Consider the following 15,112-nt stretch of genomic DNA (forward strand, 5'->3'; position numbering starts at 1 on the left):
TTTGGCAGATTAATGAAAATACACTATCATCTACCTTATCTTTGTGTCTCTAAAGTTTTATATCTTTTATCATAACTAAAGAAAACTATAACTGTCTTCAGTTCTTCAAAGACATCAGGAAGATATAATATTTTTTAAGCAAACAAGAAGTGCATTGTAAACAATTTTCAGAACTCTAGAATTGACAGAGACATCTTGCTGCCTGAACAGTCACCCAAAGTTCCTTTGTTGGGGCATCTATCTTCAGCATATAGGCCCATAGCATCTGGCAGACTCTTCCATGAAGCAGGAAATTTGAAGATCTGTTCTGTGTATGTTGGCAGTTTGTCAGTAACTTTCTTTTATGTCCTGCAGAATGTCTGACAGTTTCTTCTGTGAAGCAGGAACCCTAAAGGATTGTCTCACCTTTTTTAGGCACGTTCAGCAGTCATTTTTCTGTGGATCCTACATAACCAGTACAAACAGCACACCACCAAGCAGTCCAGGCAAAGAGCTATTTCTTGCCCAAATGACTAACAGATTTCATAAAGAGCCTCAACGATGCCCATCATCCTCTTGAAGTTGATTGGTGCTGCCAGGAGATGTGTCTCATTGTCATGAAAAGTCTATATTCTTAAACATTTTAAATGCCATATTCTGTAGGTCTTTGGAGTGTTGAAGATTTTCTATCTAACTGAATTATATCTTTATATATCTAGGAAACCTAACTAACATGACTACAAGTTTGACTATTATAAACGACTACCTATTAATCTGTAAAATTTAATTATACATTACATTTTTAAATGGTTAAATATGGTACCTTAAACAAGAACAGAAATTACATATAACAAATTTGACCTAAAATTTGTATCAATAGGTCAAGATCCCTACCAATGCAAAATATTCATCTCTATAGCATCTCTTCCTTATTTTTTTTTTTTTTTTTAGAAAAGAGGTTGGCTGTGGCCATTTAACCATTTATACCCAACCCCTTTTAAATGAAAACAAGCATTTGTAAACAATAATTTTGGGAGTTTGAATGTAGTTTTTTCCAAACTGCTTCCTGCTGTCTGTTGGGCAAAGTATTTTTAGGGTTTATCAAGACCTTTTTTCAGGGAGTCTTGTTCCATCAAACCATATTAGCCTGGAATGATCCACAGGTTTTTATTTTGTGGAAATAAAAACAGAACCTCTTTTCCAAAGTGACATATCCTTAGACCCAAATTTTGAAGTCAAGATACATTCATGTTGGTTTAGTTTGGAGCCCCCAGAATCATATGCATCTCTCTGCAGTCAAAAAATTCAAAGACAATACAAAAATATACATAATTCAGGCTCTCTGTATATATTCCTTCCTACGTGGCTTATTTTCCTTTACTTTTTTAAAAATCTATGACTGTCTGTACTCTTTTATATTACTTTTACTGTCTCTTTAAAGACTGTTTTATTTTTTAAACCTATTTCTTTTTATAATTCTCTCTATTATTTCTTCTCTCTCCCAAACCTATGAACGTTTTTAAACATACCGTGTCTTGTTTCAAGGTTATTTCTGTCTGAATCTTTCTTTATAGCATATCTGTAATAATTTTCTGAACAGGAGTGCCTTTTTTAGTGCTAAGCGTGCATGGGTAGGACCAAGTCTACAGCCCTGCCATTTTGTTCTACCTAGTCCAACATGGGGGAGCCATGCTCACTGTCCCAACTCCAGAGATGCAGCAGGTCTATGTTGCCATTAGATAATTTGTAGCATGCTGCTCACAGACCCCACTTAAGTGCTTCATAATGGCATCAACATGATCCAGGAAGCCAGCTCTTAAAGGAGACTCACAGGTTTTTTTTTTTTTTTTTTTTTTTTTTTTTTTTTTTTTTTTTGCTGATGATGCTGAGTCAGGAAGCCTACTATTGAAAAAATTATGCCTCTGTTTGCCACTAACAGAGCCCGCCCAAGAAAATGCTGCTATGAAGAAGTATTGCTTAACTCTGTTTTTTTTGTGTGTGTGTCTAGAATTCCTTCCCAAGCTCTCTCAGCTTTTATGTAGATGTAGTTGACCCACATCACTGTGCCATTTTGTAAACAGACTGCTCATTCATTCCTGGCCACCCATACTCAAATAGTCACCCAGAAACTGTATTAGTTACACTTTGGCCAATAGCTTAGGCATATTTCTTGATAACCCATATCTTAAATTAGCCCATTTCTATTAATCTGTGTATTGTCATGAGGTTGTGGCCTACTGGTAAGGTTCTGGTGTTCTGCTGTCTTTCTCCTTCAACAGCTACATGGCATCTCCTGGACTCTGCATATTCTCTCTATGTATCTCTTCCAGCCTAGCTATATTCTGCCCTGCCATAGGCCAAAGCAGCTTTATTCATTAGCCAGTAAAAGCAACACATATACAGAAGGACATCCTACATCATTCTTCCATCTTCTGCCTATGATTCTGCCCTGATGCCTTCAGTCAGACTCTTAGTGCCTGCAGCCCAGTAATTATCACACACATGTTATGTTATGAATACACAGCTTTATGGAACTTACATAAGCAACCGATACCTCTGCTGCCTTCATAGCAGTCCTAGAAGGGGTGGGTGTGAGTGGGCACACTGTTCCACCTTCTGCCAAAAGAGAAGTAAACAGCAACGCTTGCTCCCTTTCTAAAGTAACGCATTGCTGCCTTGAGCCTGCTTGCTCTCCAATCTGTTTTCTTTGTATCCATAGGCTTTTTAATTATTGTAACTGTTTCATTTTAATACTTTCTTGTATGTATTTATTGCAGAGAATTCCTTACCTTCATACATAGAATCAAATCTGGTGTTCTACTAGTCAGATATATAAACACTGACAGAAATCTCAGATGTTCGTTCATGTAAGATAAACCAGGATTGGCTTGTGTGATTTGATGCTTCATACCATATAACTACAGTGGTGTGAGGTTAGCATGTCTTGGCTTACCCAGGGGCTGTCACTTCCAGTTTGTTGCTCTTCACAAATAAAGAATTCAGGATTGAGACACTGTAGATTAACACCAAAGCCAAAGCTGATGAACCCACTGAGTCTTTCAGCCGGTCTCTCTTTATGTCATACATCTTTAAATGCCAGATAACAAAGGAATGTATAATTCTTAAGTGTTTGACAATGGCCTCCTTTTGTGAAAGACTTATAATTACAGCCACCAGATGGTGCAACTTCATTGTACAGGCCCTGTAGGTGGATCCGTGGTGCCCCCTTAGACCTTGGCCTGTCTGGTAGGTTGGGCCTGTGGCCTTTCCTTTAACCACACTGTTGACCAGACACATAAACTTCATCTTAAACACTGGGTAGCTGAAGTGGATAGGACCTGACATGTTTGTGTCATGGTGCTGGGGACCATTGTTGCAGCGTGGCTGCAGGATACAGTATGACACCAAGTGTAAGGTCTCCTCCAAGAGAGTCTGTTACATAAAGTGATGTATCCACAAAGCCGTCACAGTTGTGCGCCAGCTCCCCCCTTAAACTCCAGGAGCAGAACCATGACGGCTCAGAAGTATTCCTCAAGAACAAACCATAATATTTTCTGACTTTCTTTTCTATGAAAAGTTTTATTTGCATATAAAAAGAGTCAGTAAAAGTAAATACATAGAAGGTTCAGTAAATATGCCTTCTAGTAAAAGCAGGTTATATGAAATAATTAATCCTATAAATCAGGTGTTAAATGCAGGTGTTTGCCAAAGAAAATACCTGATTTATTCATTTTAAATACAGCAAAAAAATATAACTCATAGAAGCCTCCAACAACTTCACTGTTGGTGGGTGTACCTTTCAAAGCCTCTTACATAAGTGTGGTTATTGCCCACGCTCATGAAACCCCAGAGAGTGCCTTCGACCTTTGTCAGTAGAAGCACAGCCTGATGTCCTCTGGTGCTGTTGACATTTTAATCTCCAGATGTTTAATTCAAGACATCAGAATCCTTGTATGACTAATCTGACCTGTCACACAAACCCTGGAGACTTTAAGTTCTCATAAGAACAATATGCCTCTTTTCAAATGCTGGAATCAGTGCCAGTAACAGAGTAAAGATTCAAGGCATAACTTGGAAGAAATGTTTAAAAGACTCATACCCAATTAAGACCTTATATTGAAATGATACAAGAAATCAAGGTGATGCACACCTTTAATCCCCTTTCGTGGCGGACAGTGGCTGGAGGATTTCTGAGTTTGAGGCCAGCCTGGTATATAGAACAAGTTCTGGGAGAACCAGGGCTAAACAGAGAAACCCCGTCTTAAAAACTAAACAAAACAAACGAATACAGCAAACTCTCAAAGTTCCTCACTAAGGAAATAAACCAATAAAATTGAGCAGGAGAACTGAACAGAGTCCTCATCAGAGAAAATATTCAAATGCTAGCAATTCTACGAAAAGGTCCTCAAGCTGGGACATCATTAGGAAATACTAATTCAAATAAGCTCATCCTGAGCCCCTGAAGGATGGTGCAGCAGTACTAATGCCACCGCCCGCTGCAATTGAGAAGGCCAGTAGTAACGTGTACTCCCTGGGGTGGGGGTGAAAATTGATACAGAACCCTGGGTTTGCTCAGTTCTTACAAAACCACACACACGCCATCTCATCCGACACTCACGATCCCTAATTTTTAAAAGTTAAATTAATGTTTAGAGTTAAACACTCATATACAAGCCTGTTTGTCCTAAATGAACAAATCTACAAAAGGTGAATGGGTACACAGACTATGGTATAGCTATACAATGGAGTGTCAACATCTGTAAAAGGTGAATGGGTACACAGACTATGGTATAACTATACAATGGAGTGTCAGTCATCTATAAAAGGTGAATGGATGCACAGACTATGGTATAACTTCACAATGGAATATCATTCGGTAATAAAGGAAAGAGAAGTCAGACTGCTGGAGGATGAAGAAGAGTGTCACATGTGCATTGCTAAGGGAAAGAAGCCAGTGGGTGAAGCACTGATTCCAACATGGATGGGACAGGTGCGAGGTCATGGCTGATATGGATTTGGAAGACGATAGGGATGATAGGCGGACCCCAGGGATACAGGGGACACTCCCATCATTCTGAATGGCACTCTGGTGCTAGATACGTGGCATGTACATTCACCAAAAGCCACAGAACTGCCATTTCTTGCCTGGTTTTCCATGGAGAATGCTAATTACAGAATTTATTTATTTTGTATTTACTTACAGTTCTTTATTTCTAAGAAATTTTGGTAAGGGTTTGTATTGGATCAAATCACCCCAACTATACAGTGATTCACTTACTGTCTGGACATGATTTACTTAGTTTCTTATTGATGGGTCCTCAGGGTGTCATTCAGCTTTGGTTTGAGAATGACATTACAGGGAGCATTCTAGTGTTTACACTTCTTCACATGAAGGATGAAATCTATGGAATAAATTCCTGTAAGCGCTATTTCTTTATTAATATGTAGAATTCATCTCAATTTGCAATGAGCGTTGTCAAGTCATTCAGGAAAGATTATGTAAATTAACATGATTGTGGGGTTCCGTAGCAGCTGAGGAGCAGGACTTGACTAACATGCGCAAGGCCCCGACTCCCTTCCCCTCACGTTTTGTGTCCTCATGAACACAAGTCAGAATATTATTGCCCTTAGCAATTTGCTGATGTGTGGATATTTATAGAGATCGTATTTTAACTGACAACTTCTTAAAGACAGCTGTCAATGTTATAAGGCTTATATTTATACCCACGATATGATTAAATTAAGTCAAGAGAAGAAGCCTCATCCAATTAGTGGAATTGTACGATGCTGCTCTTCTCTGTTGGAAACCAAAGAGATTGTTATATCAATTGTTACAATAATGATTCACATAAAATAAATTTAATAGTAATTAAATATTAGTAGTAGATAAAAACTTATAGCTCTGGAATATGTACTTAGAAGGAAATGCACATCTATAAACAGATATTCCTAAGACAGAAAAATAAATCAATAATTAAAATATTCATCTCAGCCTAGGCGGTGGTGGCTCATGCCTTTAATCCCAGCACTCAGGAAACAGAGGCAAGTGGATCTCCATGAGTTCAAGGCCAGCTTGGTCTACAAAGTAAGTTCCAGAACAGCTACGAATATTTTATGGAAACCCTGTCTTGAAAAACTCAACAACAAAAATTCATCTCAGAAGTTAGAGAAGGCTTACATAATATTTAAAAATGTAGATGTATATGTTAAAAATGCAAGAGCTTGTATAAATTAAGTTGAATATAGAATGTAACTCTAAATATGGTCATTGACGAGATAAATAAATTTGAAAAAACTTCACAAGACTAATCAGCCTGAAAAAAACAAAGCACACGTACACACACGCCATACAGACTCTACAAACATTGAAATATTCACAGCCAGTTATCAAATGTCACCTGATGGACCCGGTTATGGAAATTCAAATCGAGTGAAAACTTTCTAAAACAAAAAATAGAAACTGTCAAAATTGACAGACACAGAAAATCACAAAGGATTGTAGGGAAAAAATATTCAATATTTCTCCAGCCATGAGAGAAATAAGCAGACAGACTTCCTGTGGGTATCAGCTGATCAGCAACCGCCGTTGTCGCAGCTCCAAGGACATTCCTGTGCAATATGACATCATCACAGATTGTGAGGACATAGTCCACTGCCTGCCATTGTCACCAAACAGCTGCACACTAAAAGCCAATGGGCTGCCTCACTGCCACCAGATCAGCTAAAATTAAAGGAGCATTGCTAAGTGTCGGTGAGCATGTAGGACAACCGTGTTTGGGGGACTGTGGAGGAGGGAAATCACATTGAAGGTGTGTTGGGCAACTTCTACTGGCAAACCTCTGTGGACGCAGCAATTGTAATCCCCGCCCACCAACAACAGTGCTCATATTCCTCTACATAATAACTGAAAGTTGGAAGCTTCAATGCCCGTCATTGGAGAAAACATAAACCGTAGAGACCATAGCACAGTCATAGAATGGCATGAAGCAATGAGGTTGAATAAATCTCTTGCTGCACACAAAAAGAATGAAAACACAAGGCAAGAAACCTTTGTTTAAAGTTCAAAATTCAATTCATTGTAGTGGCCACAAAGCCAGAAGGAGGGTGAGGCAAGGGTAGTGACCCAGTATGGGTGGCCCCAGACTTTCCCTTGATTTCTTCTAGTGTATGCTTTTAGAAAACATGTTTACTTTAAAAGAAACACTGAGCATGGAAATATTTGATATAATATTTTAGTCTATGAATAATCTTTCTCAGAACAGCAGGACCTTGGAGATTGCTGCTTCACAGCAAACACATACTCTAAGTGCCTTGGAAATTACTTGCCCATTTACGATGTTGAAATTACTTAGCAGCATTTGCATCTGTGATTGAATCCAGGAAACGTGGGACTGGGGTTCAAATACAGCTTTTGTATTTTGGGCTCTTTCGTTAGTATTTGATGGTTATTCCTTTAGTCTCTGTGGATATGGAAGGGAACTGATTAGCCATACGACCAAGGACTGAGTGAGTATGGTACTTGTCAACAATTGTAAGAACCTGGGTCAGATCCCCAGGATGTACCTAAAGCTGAACATGGCATTCTCTACATCTGTAGTCTCAGGGCTCCCAATGCAAGATAGAGCGCAGTGATGGGAGATTTCCCAGAAGCTAGTCAGGCATATATAGCACTAAACGAGAGAGAACCTGTCTCGAACAAGGCAGAAAGCAAAGACCTATACCCAAAGCTGCCCTCTGGAGTCTACATACCTTCTGGGAGAAACAGGCATCTAAGCTCACACATGAAGTCCATTGTTTAATTTCCCAGAAACAGAAAAATACACAATTCTAGAACAGGGCTGGACACAGAATTGACTTAGTAAATCTTTGTTGTAAATACATGAATTATGATTCCAGAAATTTTCTTTTCATGAAAACATGGCCAATAATTGTTGTGCAGTTAGCAGACTCCTTGAGAAATGAATTTTCTCAAGGAAAATTCAAAGCATGGAATTTGACCTTCGCTTTCAGTGAAAATGAAATCCCACTGGGTAGAGCTGTCATTGTCCACCATATGCTGTGAAGAGTTAGTTATGATTTTCTCTTATCTCTGCACGAAATTACATGGAAATGGTGATAAATTTCAAATACGACTCTGGCTTCTGCCCATTGTACATTCTTCTTTCCAGCATGCTCCCAGATGAGGCAGATGCTGCTGGACTGGGGACCTCACCTGCTCACAGAGCTGGGTGAGCCAAGCTGGGATGGGAAATGGACTGGAGACACCTAGATTTAAAGCTGTGGTTTAGAGTTGCACTATTCATGGCAGCGAGGTGTGGAGCCCGGCTGGTTGCCCATCAACAGAGGGGAGAACCTTCCCACGTGGTTCATGTGTGCAATTTTGCACAGCTGTGCAGCAAAATGAAGTTAGAATATTTGCCGACAAGTAGAGGAAACTGGAAATTATTTTGTTAAGCATTATCATCCAGACGTCGAAAAGATAAATATTATATAGTTCCTCTCATACACTGATCTTACTCTTCAGTGTATATATATGAGTATGAGTATAGATCCTAACACCAGGAAGAAGAAGGCCAGGAGCTGGGAGCAAAGAGGAGCTGAGGAAGGGAAAAGAGCAATGGATTACAATTGGATTTAAAGCAGAGGAGAGGTTATTTAAGCATGAAAGGGTATAAGAGGGGAAGTATAGAAGAAGAGAACAGGGGGTCAACACAAATTATGTTTGAAATTCTATAATGAAATGTAATATTTTATAAGCTAATTTGAAAAACTATATAAAACCCTATATAAAAACGTGGTGCCTGTGGTTTAATGGCAAGGACAAGCCATTAAATAAGGTGGGTGTGTTTTATGTTCTTCTCTCAATGGGCAGCACCTGCATTTGCTGCAGTTTGCAGTGCTGAGAGCTCAGCTGAGCCTTCCCCTCGGGTCTCTCTTTTCACTCACACTGATCCAATGGAGTCAAATTCAGGACTTTGAGCCCCATTGTCATCTACTTATATGAGAGCCTCATCAAATTCCAACACATGACTCTCGGCCTGCTCCTCAGCTGCCATTCTTGTAAACATGAAATGAAGCCATAAAGATGGCCACTTCCTGGGATCACTTAGAGAGCCGAACGTCTCCCTTGAGGGACATGGTACAGTGACCTGGTGGACGGGAGATGCAGTAGAAATGACAGCATCCTTATCCTCACCGTTCCACTCAGGATCCTGCCACGGGCCTCGTGCTGGCTTAAAGGCACAGCAGGGGCTCAGTGGATGTGAGAAAACTCTGTTTCCCCTTTAATTATTATGGTTATGTCTTTCCTATCGGTGAAACACAAACACAAAATGTACTTCCTTCACCACGCATGATTCCTAAAGAAATATTCGTGCAAATGAAGTCCTGAGGGAAAAAAAAATCCCCAGGAAGACTGTCTAATGCAGAGTAGATGAACTCCTATGGGGTGATGGATGAGGCCCAAGTGACAATACTGCTGTGTTGATGATCTCTTTGTTTCCATATTTTCAATATGAAATCTTATAGAGCAGCATGACTATGAGATCAATTAATTGATTATGAGTGGACGCTTGAAAAAATGGGTCAACTAGTTCCAACACATTCTCACTGTAACATAAAAGATAACGGTAACGTAAATGTAGATAAAAGAAGGTGCTCAGAATATTTTCTCTTAAATCATAGACTAAAGTCTCCTCCTTGACTTTCTCCAGCTAAAAATAAGTGCACAAGCCAGCTTCTTCCCGCAGTTTAGCTCTGGGCTTTGTCATTGTCGCCTTCTTATAATTTTAATTTTATTTTGCCCCTTACTGTTGTGATGCTTGGTGGTTGAGATGTCAAGTGTCTTCATAAATGTCAACACTGTAAAAACTCGTTTTCTTCTGTCACAGAAAGCTCTTCCCATTATAATTTTAAATAATTGCCTCTTTGCTCACCAGGCAACGCAACAATCAATAAGGCGAAGCAAATCATAAATATTTAAAGTAATTCAATGATCTAATACTCCTGGAGATAAAGTATGTTTTCCTGGAAGACGTTTGATCAGATTCAGTTCAAAATGTCCATAATAAAAAGTAGCTTGAGTGATAATTCTCAAATTTTTGTATGCTTGGCAAACGTTTATTAGGTGACAGCTGCCTCTCTCAGGCATTAGACATGTTGAGATGAATAGGACATAATCCCATGCTATTGAAATTTATTTAAATCGTTACTGAAATTAAGACTAACAAGGTCGATGTCTGCCATGCTAAAGATGGTGTGCTTGTCCCTGCACATAGTGAAGGCATGGGGTGGTATTGGGAGAATGTCTTAGATGAAATTTTGAAGCACATTCTTACCTGACTCTTACAGTGTTTCTTGAGAGGCTATGGCAGGAACACTGTGTTCAGAGCAAGCACAATGAACAGATGCAGAAGTGACAGCCTATGTCTACTGAACTGTAAAGTTTTGAGGTGGCTCCTACAGGAACAGAGAAGGAAGAGGAGTTTGTTGAGAGATGAACCTGCCAATGCAGGCAAGAACCATAGCATGTAGGATCTTTGTTCTGGGTAGAAGCATCCAGCAATGTTCTAGGAAGTGGGAGAGGAGGATGGATTCATCTTTGCCTCACAAGTCCACTGAACCCCTGTCTGGTCCCTAGCAAAATAAAAGACATAAAGTAAGTAAGGTCCCTCCTCAGTGTGTAAAGCCATCCCCTGTCATTGCTCCTCTCAGAAGAAGAACGTGCCTTGCCGAGAACACAGGTAAATCAAATACCTCCTCTTAGAATAATCAAACCATGCCTCTATTTAAGTTCTGTTGCTGTAACAAGCTCACATGTCATGTGTGAACAGAAGCCAGGGATCAGTCACCAGGTGTCCTCATGTCTTCCATGAGGACGGAACTGGGTGACTCCCTCTCCACCTTGATCCACCCCATTCCTCACCCCTTACAGTCTTCTTCAAACCAGTCTCTACCTGCCTGAAGGTCATCGTACTTTGTTTCCTCTTCCCACAAACTTTGTGGCCAGGATCTTCCATTGCTGCCTTCTGGTTTGTTCTCGTGCAGTTCCCCAGGAAGGTCTTCTCCACTCTGAGTGACCTCTGTAGCCCCTCTCCTCCAGTTCCACACCTGTTGTCTCTTCAGAAAAACAACCATTCTCAGGCGTTGCCTTATCCCTTACAATATCCACTGTTACTGTTGGCCACCCTCTTCTTCCCATGCTCTACCACAAGCAAGAATGGCCCTGCCTAGGCACAGTGTGGGACATTCACTGCCTAGGCACACTGTGGGACATCGTCCACCTTGGCCTATTGTGTGACATTCCCTGATTATGCACACTGTGGGACATTCCCCGCCTCAGCACATTGTGCAGAAGTCCGCTGGGCAGTACCTGTCCATAATCAGCCCTGAACAAACGCTTTTTGGGTGGTGATTATGCGGTGAGTAAATCAACAAGAGGAAACTCCCCATCGCAGTTACACAGCTGGAATAATCCAGTTCTGTAAACAGGTTAGCGATGTTGAACCTACAACCTGGAATCTGCCTGTTTCCATTCCACAGGAGGCAGAAATACTGTCAATGTTTTCCTTAGGTAATAAGTTTTCCCTGAGAGATATAAATATATACTCTGCGGCATTTTATATTCATATTGCTTCAATCCCACATTGGTTTCTATGACAACCCTAACAGGGAAGAAGATACACCTGTAAGGCTGCACATTTGAGGAGAGGAGTTGTGAGAGGTGACCATGAAGTACTGTCTGCACAGAGCAGTTGAAGCTTGTCGTGTCTGAGTATCATACTCAACACGCCAGCTCCGTTGACTTAAATGGGATGGATTTTTAGGGTTGAATTTGACTCCCTACACCAGGAGTCACCACGGAAAAGTCAGTGTGGGTTTTGAGACTGCGGGCTTCCTTCCAGCTTTGTGTGCTCCTTTGGGTGGCTTCCCCTTCACCCCTTGATTTTTCAGATACTGCTATGTCTCTCTCTCTGTTTAGGCTGTTCCATCTCTGGCATTCCACCTATTTTAATTTTGCACATAATCTACTATTCTTCCTTCCCTCATGCATTTCTTCTTCACAAAATATTAACCCCTTTTGGCTCTACTGACTTCCACTTATGCTTCATGTAAAATACAGAAAAAAAAAGGTTTGATGCTGGGCTCTACATGTGAGAAAACATCCCGTCTTTGTCTTTCTGGGCCTGAGTTACCTAACTTGCTATAATTGTTTCTGGTTCCATCCATCTACCTGTTAATTTCGTGATTCATTTTCCTTCACAGCTGAGTAACTTTTCGTTGTGCACAGGTAACACACTGTGTTCATTCATTTGTGAATAGACATTGATGTTGATTTAATTCCCAAGCTATAGTGAAGACACCAGCAATGGACATGATGACCTGTGTCTCTGAAGGAGGAGAGGATGCCCGGGAGCACTTTAGCTGGGTCCTATGACTGTTCTGTTTCTAACATCATCATCATCATCATCACCACCATCATCACCACCACCACCACCATCATCATCATCATCATCATCATCATCATCATCATCATTCATTTCTTTCTTCTTTATTTTTTTAAGAAACTGAAAGACCAATTTACAAAGTAGCCATACTAGTTTACACTCCCACCAACAGTGTGCAAAGATTCTCCTTGCACTGCATCCACACGGAGTTACTGGTTTTCCTGATGATAGCCGTCCTGACTGAGGCAAACCAGAAGAGTTTTAATCTGCGTTTCCCTGATGGTTCAGGATGCTGAGCACTCTTTGTTTATTTTTTAAGATAATTATTTGAGTTCTTTATATATTCTAGCCACAAATTCTCTCTCAGGTGAATAATAGCTAGCAAAGATTTTCTCCCATTCTGTGGACTGCCTCTTCCCTGGCTTGAGTTTCTTTTACTCCACACAAGCTTTTGAGTCTCATGAGATCCCACTCATTGATTCTTGATCTTTTCTCCCGGGTTCCCAGACTCTTGCTCAGAAAGCCCTTATTTGTGACTATACACTGGAGCATGCCCCTTCTTCTTTTCTAGCTGTTACAGGGTATCAGGTTTTATGTTGATATCCTTGACTCATTTGGAATTAGTCTGTCTACAATGAGAAGTGAAGTTCTAGATTTCTTTGTCTCCATGCTGATGCTCAGGTGCCCCTGCAACATTGTTGAATGTACGTTGTTTGGGTATCCATGTAAAAAAATAAACATCAGGTAACTTGTCTTGTGGAATTATATCTGGGTCCTCAATTCTATCTCACTGAGCAATGTGTTTGTTTCTGTGCTGGTACCAGGCTGTTTTGATTACTCTGACTAAGTAGTATAATTTGAAATAGGTGTGGCCATACCTCTTTTTGGTATTCTTTTTGGTCAGGATTTCTTGGCTGTCCTTTTGCCTTCTTAAACATTTCTGGGTTGTTTGTATGAGGCAGATGAGAATCAATGAGGCAGACACAATCAAATGGCCTGCTGTCTGTTATTTAATAGGGAGCCACATCTTGCGCGGTGACACGAGGTGTGGTACCCTTCCATCTGCAGGGTATCGCTGCAAAAATGGAGGACAACTCAAAGGCAGGGGAAGGTCTCCACGGGAGCCAAGGGCACTCAGTACTCAGAAAGAAGGTCTCCATGTAGGATTGGCCCCACACTGTTCACTGGCTAAAGGGCCAAAGGGCAGAAAGCAGACCTGACCAGCAGACATTTCTCTGAGACAGTGCTGTAGGAGGACCAGGCTGTTATAGTACAAGAGAGACTTTTACTTCTTGGGAGGAGATGCTTTGAATTAGTGACTAAGTCTGTCTACAGCCACATCACCCTGAACACACCCAACCTCATCAGATCTTGGAAGTTAAGCAAGGCTGGGCCTTGTTAGTGCTTGGAAGGGAGATTGCCTGTGAATACCAGGCGCTGTAGGCAAAACAAACAAACAAGCTTGCAGCTATTAGCTTGGTTGTGGTTTGAGGTTTGGGGCAAAGGGGAAAACTTTGTTTTTTTTTTTAAAAAAAATCACAATAATTAAATAATGAAGTCCCTCAACAACTTATAATAAAGTTCTGCCTTTGTTAATTGAGAGATGGGGAGGAGAAAAGGGAGAGAGAGAAAGATGGGGAGAGAAGGAAGGAGAGAGTGCTTAAGAGAAAACAGCATTCCCTAGTCGTGGTTACACAAGGCCTTTAATCACAGAGCTCAGCAGGCAAAGGCAGGTGAGTCTCTGTGAGCTGGAAGATGGCCTGGTTTACACAGTGTGATATCTTCTCTCAAAAGTAAAAATAAATGAGAAGAGAAAGAGTAGAAAATGGTTTCAAAGGAGAGGAAATCAGATCAATAAAATATTCCTTCCCCTCACATCATGAACATTCAGTCCACCTAATGAAAATGTAAATAAAGTATCACACTCGCAAGTATGAAGAAAAACGTAAAACGGTTGGCACACACAGCCAAAGATTCACAGGTGTCGTTAATTAATGAAGTATGGTATAAAACTAAGGCAGATTAATAAAATACTCCAATTCTTATGCTTAACTCTGTTTCTTTTTACCATACTAAAGCGTGTAAGAAGGGCTGTGGACTAATTAGTTTCTATTGCTTAGAAAAGCAGCGCAGAAGCTAAATAAATAGTGTTTGGTAGCAACACAAACAAAACACAAGAAAAGCATCCCCGAGTTAGGGCGGCATTCTGCAAAACTGGACGGAGATGCGGTGGGACGGCTTCACCTGCAAGGTGTCCTCTTGAAAACTGACGGTTGAGTGGCAGAGCCGCCTTGATCAATGTCTCTTTGGGCCAAGCAGAAATCAATCTTTTAAACATCACACAATGAAGAATGCTCTGTGTCGTCCTGTGTGTTCTATTAAACTGGCACAGCCAAGCCCAAACAATTGTGTTTCGATAGCTGGATTCTGGGGAGGCTCATCCATATTCCATTCCAATTTGTTTCTTGTTTGTCAACTTTGATTTTTTTTTTGGATGAAGTTATCTTTGGATAATAGATCCAATAACTCAACTGTGTGCTGTCCCGAGAGTCTCTGCTTTCCTACCACACAGGAGGGACTTGGTTGACCTCCTGCTTCGGTTTCTCTGCTACAAACCCAAGCTGCACTGATTAAGGCAAGGGTTCTCTGCATCAGGACACTGATTAAGGCGAGGGTTCTCTGCATTA

The 15,112-nt window shown here is 40.7% G+C and overlaps 1 protein-coding gene and 1 pseudogene across 2 annotated transcripts in view; both read left to right on the forward strand.

Moving 5' to 3' along the window:
- The window catches only part of Nalf1 (NALCN channel auxiliary factor 1), a 462,371-nt gene that overhangs the window by 140,630 nt on the left and 306,629 nt on the right, over positions 1–15,112 (forward strand). The window lies entirely within an intron of this gene.
- On the forward strand, positions 13,753–13,871 carry LOC119813753 (annotated as a pseudogene).

The sequence above is a fragment of the Arvicola amphibius genome, chromosome 4 (assembly GCF_903992535.2).
Source record: "Arvicola amphibius chromosome 4, mArvAmp1.2, whole genome shotgun sequence".
Taxonomy (NCBI): domain Eukaryota; kingdom Metazoa; phylum Chordata; class Mammalia; order Rodentia; family Cricetidae; genus Arvicola; species Arvicola amphibius.